Here is a 7,786-nt window from a genome sequence, read left to right on the forward strand (position 1 = left end):
GCAGTATCAGCAATGCCAGAAGCAGCAATGAGGAACTGAGGAGCATGGCCTCGAGCAGATGGGAGAGAGAAGTGGCTTATCTCTTCTTTGCCAAGAGTCCCCCAGCTAAAAATAGCCTAGCCAGTAGGGAGAGCAACCAGGCAAAAAGTAGGAAAAGAAAAAGGCAGCAGCTCCAAAGAGAGTTTGGAGTTCTCTCTGAGTTTGAGAGGATGGATGGGTGGGTGGGGTGGACGAAAAGCCTTGGCAGGAGAAACATGGCTTAAAAAAAATTTATCTAGGCCATTTTAAAAAAGTGAGAGGTTCTCTGACTAGTGGCTGCCATCAATGTAAAAATTAAAATTAGCTGTCAAATATTAAAATGTTATATTTTAAGGGATTTATTAATGATCATTAAAAATCAAGAAATATAGAGGGAAGCTGGGTGGCTCAGTGGATTGAGAGTCAGGCCTAGAGATGGGAGGTCCTGAATTCAAATATAGCCTCAGACACTTCCCAGCTGTGTGACCCTGGGCAAGTCACTTAACCCCCATTGCCTAGCCCTTACCACTCTTCTGCCTTGGAGCCAATACAAAGTACTGACTCCAAGAAAGAAGGTAAAGGTTTAAAAAAAAAAAAAAGAAAGAAAGAAATCGAGGAATAAAGAAGATACAAAATAAAGACCACTTGCCCATGGCTGATTAGCCTGTTGAAAATTCCACTCACTGTAGCAGCCCAGGGGCAAGGGGAACAGTCAGTCTTGGGCATGCTCAGTAGTGCTCATGGCTGGGAAGGCCTCTGACCCTTGACCCCAGCTTCTCCCAGGTTAGGCGGGAAAACAGGTTTCTTTGTTCTCCCCTGGTCAAGAGAAACCACACCTATGCCTTGTCATTGACCAATGAGGGTCATCCCTATGTACTACGTAGCAAATGGTATTTATGGCCCAGCAAGCTCCGCCTCGCTCTCTCTCCCCCTCTTTCCTCTTTCAGGCTAGGCGATGGCTGTCCTTGCAGGAGCTTGGCCTCTGGCCAAGCTCCATCTTTAATCTTTCTCCTCAATAAACGACTCCTCTTTGCATACCATGTGAGAGCTGTCGGTACCTTCTTTGTCGCTTCCCCTTTCCTTCTCTCTCTCCCCCTCCCCTCTCAGGGGTCGTAAGGGGCTGGTCCCCAGCATCTGGCGCTCCAACGTGGGGCCCGAGCGACCACCGGACAACTGAGGAAAAGTTCGGCGCCGAAACCGAGGCTACAGTAACGGGTAAGGATCGGACGATCCCGAGGAATGGTAAGTTGTCCCATTCATATCTCCCTCTCAAACCCCATTGTGTGAATGGTTGAATGTATGTGTGTTTTGATGGCAACGGAATAACAATCCCCTTATATATACGAAGTGCAGTTTCCCTCCCCCACCTGGGTCTGCTAGTCGGAGGCCTCCTCTCTCGGACCTGGATCTCCGGAGGTTAAGAAACACCTGAGGAGCGGTCTGAGGGGGAGGGGAAGGAAAAAGAAAATTTGACCCAGGGAAACCCTCACTAGGGGCGATTGAGAACTCGAAAAATCTCACTCTGAAACAAACAGTTGTTAGAGCCTAGTGAATTTCAAAAGGAGCAACTGGGAAAAGAAAAAGCAGGAGTTAAGATTTCATCAGGAAAGTGCAAAGTCAAATTTATGGCCTCCTAAAACAAAGGCTCCTAGAGCCAGGCTGCTATTCATATGCAAAAGCAGGAAACGCAAGCAGACCAGAAGCAAGGAGCAAGCTAATCTTCACAGGCAAATTCCTGGGATGCTTTTAAAAGGCTTATCAGGAAGTAACTGCTTTGACTCAAAGCAGGACACTTAAAGGCCTGAATTAGGTTAAATTCAGAACAGCCTAGGTTGTAAAAAGATATTGCCATTCTGTAACCAAAGGCAGAAGATTTTTTTTTAAAAAGGGCAAGCCTCTACACTCATTTAGCATTTGAAAAAAGGTCCTAGGAATTCTTTTGTTTGAGGTCCAGCCAGGTAAAGGCAGGCTTTACCTGGGTGCTGGGAATTTTAATTTTAATTTAGTTTTAATTCGGGTTGGATAGGCAAAATTATAAAGGAATGTCTGCTTATATTTTTTGATAAAGGAAGTTAAAAAAGGAGAATTAAATATCTTTCTCTGACTTTTGTTATATGCCACAGAATATCAGGACTAGAAATGTTTTATCTGTAGAGAAATTTTGGTATAAATCACAAGGTAATTAAAGTGCAAACAGAAAACTTTTAAGGTTTGGGTTTAAATCTGAAGCAGCTTGAATTTTTTTCTCTACTGGCCACATGGCTTGAGCCACGTGGAAGATAGCATCAGAGCAACTGAGGTTCCAAGTTTTTTTTTATTACAAACGCTGTATTTGGCTAGAAGAAAAATTTAATACTAAGATATAATAAGCATGAATTGGACTATGATTTAAAGGAATTCATGACTTTCTAATTTTAACCATGGAGGAATTATTAACACTTTTCTAAGCAGGACATAAAGCAACAGGATGAATCTTGAGCAGAGCTTATTCAAACAGCCTGTATGCAGTTCAGAAACTTTTTACTGGGCATATTACTATACCTGTATCCAGAAAGCAAATGATTTATAACTAGAATAGCTTTTACTATGGAAAATTAAGACACATGCTCAGCAGAGTAAAAGCATGGTTAGAAGGATTCAATCTGTTTACCAGTGGTTAATTATTAAAGTTATCAAGGAATCTGTTACTCAGTACAGTGATTTATTAAGGATTTGAAAGAGGCACTACTATCAGGTATTGAAATTGCAGATATTGAAGCTGATCATGATATTGAAAAGAGACCTATGATAATAATGCAAATTCAAAGGTTACTGGCATAATTTGATTTATTTCTGCAGTGAAGATTTGCAGATTTAGCAGATGGAAGTAATGATTTTAGTCACAGTATTAAGATCTTTTCAGTTATGAAGCTAAGGGCAGTAGTTCAGAAATAACAACTTCTATGCAATTGTTTGATAATTCTGTGCATATTTTTACAGCATAAGATACTGCTATAATTTTAATAACTGCACAAGGTGGAAATTTTTCAAAAAGCAAAAATTGTGTGCAGGCAGACAAAGACCTAAGATCCCAGCACACATGGGTCAATTCATAAGTAATTTATAGAATGATATTTTTATGATTATGGGTTTGAAAAAACAAATATTTAAGCATCTATACATGCTGTTTTGAACACACAGCTGCTGGCATTCTCTGCTCTAGCAGAGGGCCAGATCTATAGTACATCTATATCCTGAACAAGCAGGTGATATCGTTTATCAATGCAAACTGCTGTGGATTAATTTCACCCCTGATAAATATCCACTGTATATTTTGGAGCAAAAGGTGCATTTCAGCATGCTCCTGGCACAAAGGTTGAACTGTGAAAAGTGATGGGAGATACTTACTCTCCTGGTTTATGGGTTCAAGCTCAAATGAAGAAGTGAGCAAAGTGATTGCAGATTTTATAAATAACTGTGCACTACTGTCTATTCCAAACAGCTTGGAATGGCAGGGCTTTTAACAGCAATGCAAAGGCTAAATTACATAGCTCATGGCTTACATGCAAGCTATGGTACAAAGAGCTCAAAGGAATTCATGAGCCCCAAGGTTCAAAAACTGAAGGTATATATGTTCTGTCACTCTCTAACTTTCTAAGACCCAATGAGGTTTTCATTTGGGGTCGAGGTTTTCTGTTTATTTTCTCAGATACATGGAGTCCATGGAAGATGATTAAGAGCATCTGATGGCAAGAAAATCTGCCCAGAAGAAGGACAGAAGGCAGAGGTGTCTGGCACAGGACACCAGAAAAGCAGCACATGGACTGTAAAGACTGCCCTATAGGCAGGTTTAACACACTATACACACACACATGCAATTGTATGAGAAACAATGTACATGCAGAAGAGTATCATTGAGTCACTAACAGGTATTTGGTTCTAGGGATATATGGGTATTTGGTAAAAGATCTAACTATTATATGCCTGAAAATTTTGAATGGTATTGGTACAATGTGTAACTTGAAATGATATTATTGGAATTGTTCCATGTTAGCCAAATTTGATCAAATATCAAAAGGGTATAATTGGGAATATTATGACAGTATAAGGAATGCTGTCCACTTGCAGCACAAATGGGTATTACTATCCAAAATGTACTGATGATTATTGTCTTAAAGGGTACATTATATTTGCAAACAATATGTTTTTGCTAGAATCAGACTTATTTAGAAGTCAATTTTGTTAAGCTATGACTGTTCCACTTTCATAAGGAAAGAGGTGGATATGATATCACTAATCATCTATCTTTTCTACACCCCAAAAGGAATATAAGTTAAAGCTTTGTAACAATCAATATTGAATGTAATGATAAAGATCACATTGTGTGAGATACCTGAATTGGGTTAAAAATCATCAAGATATTAAGACTGTAAGGGACCCAAGGGGATGATAATGTTGGGTCGAGGTCTTGTTTATATGTTCACAGATAATGAAAACATCTGGTCACCCACGTCATGCTTCATGCCAGCTGATACAGACCAGGAAGAGAAGCAGACGGAAGGTGATGGCATCAGCTACCTACATGCCAGCCACAATCCAGACTCGCTGGAAGGACACTTCTTTGGTGACCAATATCACTCTAGAACAATGACATTACACTATTAGAGACATTGGCTATTAGGCCACTGACGGACACTTGTCATGCTGCATTTGAGATGGGGTACCCAGAGCAACATCAAGTATGCTAACTCAGAAGGACAAAATCACACTTGTGTCTGTACAAGACACCAGATACATCCCACATTCCAAAGACTTTGCGATGGGATTGAGATGAAATAGCTACAAATTGCCTAGCTACTAATGTATACCTTGTATTTTGTATATGATACTGTCAAAAGAAATGTATATTGTATGCATTGTAAATCCACCACTTGTATTGTAAGAAATGCTGTTATCAACAAGGGTATAGACCTTGGTAGGACTCTCCAAAGAGTAGGAGATAGAAAACTTTCATCCATAGGATAGATCTGATACCTCTGACATCAAAAATGAGGTGCTAAGCAGAAAATGCTGCACAGACAGGTTTAATGGACAGATGACACTGATGTTACTCTCAGGAAAGGATGAGAGATCAAGGAAAAGACACTAGGAAATCTTTAATCGGGAACTTGAGTTATTGTAAGAGATCATTGACATCCAGGCAAAGATTATGTTCCTGACATTACATTAAGGGCTGACTACCAGAGATGTAGTTGAGTGTTAATACCATTGCTAACCATTACTCCTGATACCCTGTTTTTGTGGGTAATATCTTAATAGGAAAAATGTCTTGCTCTCCTCCAACAGTCCCAGAATTCAGACGGCCGCTGGATTCGGGATCTATTGGCTTCCCTTTCATATACTGGAAGACGTTCTGGTATATGGAAGTAAGACCTCATGAAAAACTGAGGGCTCTAGGTTTGACAATTTCTGTGGACGCGCAGTCATTGTCTCTCCTAGGTGGAAAAAATTATTATTGCACAAAAACATGGAGCAAGGGCAAAGTATAATCTAAGTTTTACTGTTTTGGAGTATGGATTAAAAACATGACACAATAGGCACAGATAAGCGTGTAGAAAAAGCACATTGAATATTATACACTGATAACTAGGAATGAAAAAGCTATGTCAAATGCTGTAGGTACAAGAAACTGTAGAAATTGTTTCTACAGGGGAAACAACTTAAGCTTCTATTTACCCAAACATTGGTTTGGTGGAATTAATTTTGCAAAAATTGGTAATGGTATAGGCTTGGTTATCATATTGATGGGTTTATTTATACAAACAGAGATTTAAAATAAGGAAGACATTAGGAATATGCAGTCAGAACTTGAAATATTACTTCATTATCACCATCATGGTTATTTAAGTTACAATTGAGAATGTAAAATGGATGGGAATATTGATATTTGTTAAAAATTGCACTGTGATTGATGTATTGATGTTTTTGCAAAGCCTGTAATGGTGCAAAATTATGTTCATATACAAGGCGAATTTTGATCTATTTAGATCAGGAATTAGAAATCATTGGGAAAATAAGTTCTGATATTTTACATTGGCTCAGTTTCAAAGATACCACATAGACAGTGAGCCAAGAGAATCTTGTATTAATTTTGGGATCAGGTTCCCAGGATCAATTTTCTGAAATCATTTGACATGTGATAACATGATCCTCCAGAAATGTTTAGAGAGGATGTTTTTCTTTGAAGGGATCTCTCCCAACACACAAACAAAAAGAAAAGGGAGAGGAATCTTATAGAGATCAGTATTTATATTTTTAGAGGACACTTTTTAAAGTCACTCTTGATTGATCAACCTTGATTTTTTTCTTTTACACTATTAAGGCCAGAATTTTTGAGTATAAAGAAAGTACTGTTAATGCTCTGATCCAGAATTATGAAGGTGCAAAGATTTCTAGAATTACAGTCACCTAACAGTCGGTGAACATGAGAACATGACAGCAATTGTTAATTTTCAGATGACCATACTGGAGAGTGATGTCTGATTGCATGTAAGGGGAATCATAATGAATCTTTCATTATGGACCAGACAGCCTCAGCCACGGTTACATTTTCCATGTGAAATGGATGTTGGAGGTTGGGAAATGCAGAGACATGGCGTACTGACACCCTCAGTTGCTGGATGTCCTGGCATCGAGCTACCAACCAGTTTCCTATGTGGCAGGCATCTGGCAGTGAGCACGGAAAGATCCCCAAGATGCAGTATCAGGATAAGAGAAAGGAAGGACTTATCCTTCATCTCCAGGGATAGTATTTTGCTAACTGTTGAAAAGGCTGACAACTTCTGATAGTCCAGACTGTGAATGGTGGCATGTTTGGTTATTGCACCTGTCATGTGAACCATGGAGTTCTACCTCATTAGATCAGGATCAGTAGCGTGGAAATTATTTTCTTAACATTTTTATATCTACTAAGACTGTTGCATTGATCTTGAAATGCAGACAGGCAGATAGAAAGATCAGTTTGGGAATTTTTAAGATTGATCACTGAATCAGTTTATGCTGATGTTCATTCTTGATTGGGATATCTAAGTTATACAATCAGGATAGGTTTTTCATCTCTGTATCAGAATATGATTATGCACCAGAGTGTTTGTATTTGTTAAGGCTGTAATGTTGTTACATTTTGATATTACACTATTCATTTGTGTGTAAAACAAAAAGGGGGAGATGTAGCAGCCCAGGGGCAAGGGGAACAGTCAGTCTTGGGCATGCTCAGTAGTGCTCATGGCTGGGAAAGCCTCTGACCCTTGACCCCAGCTTCTCCCAGGTTAGGCGGGAAAACAGGTTTCTTTGTTCTCCCCTGGTCAAGAGAAACCACACCTATGCCTTGTCATTGACCAATGAGGGTCATCCCTATGTACTACGTAGCAAATGGTATTTATGGCCCAGCAAGCTCCGCCTCGCTCTCTCTCCCCCTCTTTCCTCTTTCAGGCTAGGCGATGGCTGTCCTTGCAGGAGCTTGGCCTCTGGCCAAGCTCCATCTTTAATCTTTCTCCTCAATAAACGACTCCTCTTTGCATACCATGTGAGAGCTGTCGGTACCTTCTTTGTCGCTTCCCCTTTCCTTCTCTCTCTCCCCCTCCCCTCTCAGGGGTCGTAAGGGGCTGGTCCCCAGCAACTCACCACCATCAAGCCAAGACACCAAAAAGAGTGTATGACCCTTCGCGTCCTTGCCTAATATCCCCTGTCTACAGGAAGTATACATAATGACAGGAAGTCAGTGGGCTCC

The 7,786-nt window shown here is 40.0% G+C and overlaps 1 long non-coding RNA gene across 1 annotated transcript; it reads left to right on the plus strand.

Moving 5' to 3' along the window:
• The first annotated feature begins 710 nt into the window (after positions 1–710).
• Positions 711–7,581, plus strand: LOC130458230 (uncharacterized). The gene is made up of 2 exons (XR_008917345.1): positions 711–3,685; positions 4,463–7,581. It is a non-coding gene; the product is annotated as an uncharacterized LOC130458230 (long non-coding RNA).
• The last annotated feature ends 205 nt before the right edge of the window (positions 7,582–7,786 follow it).

Source organism: Monodelphis domestica, chromosome 3, assembly GCF_027887165.1.
Source record: "Monodelphis domestica isolate mMonDom1 chromosome 3, mMonDom1.pri, whole genome shotgun sequence".
NCBI classification, from domain to species: Eukaryota; Metazoa; Chordata; class Mammalia; order Didelphimorphia; family Didelphidae; genus Monodelphis; species Monodelphis domestica.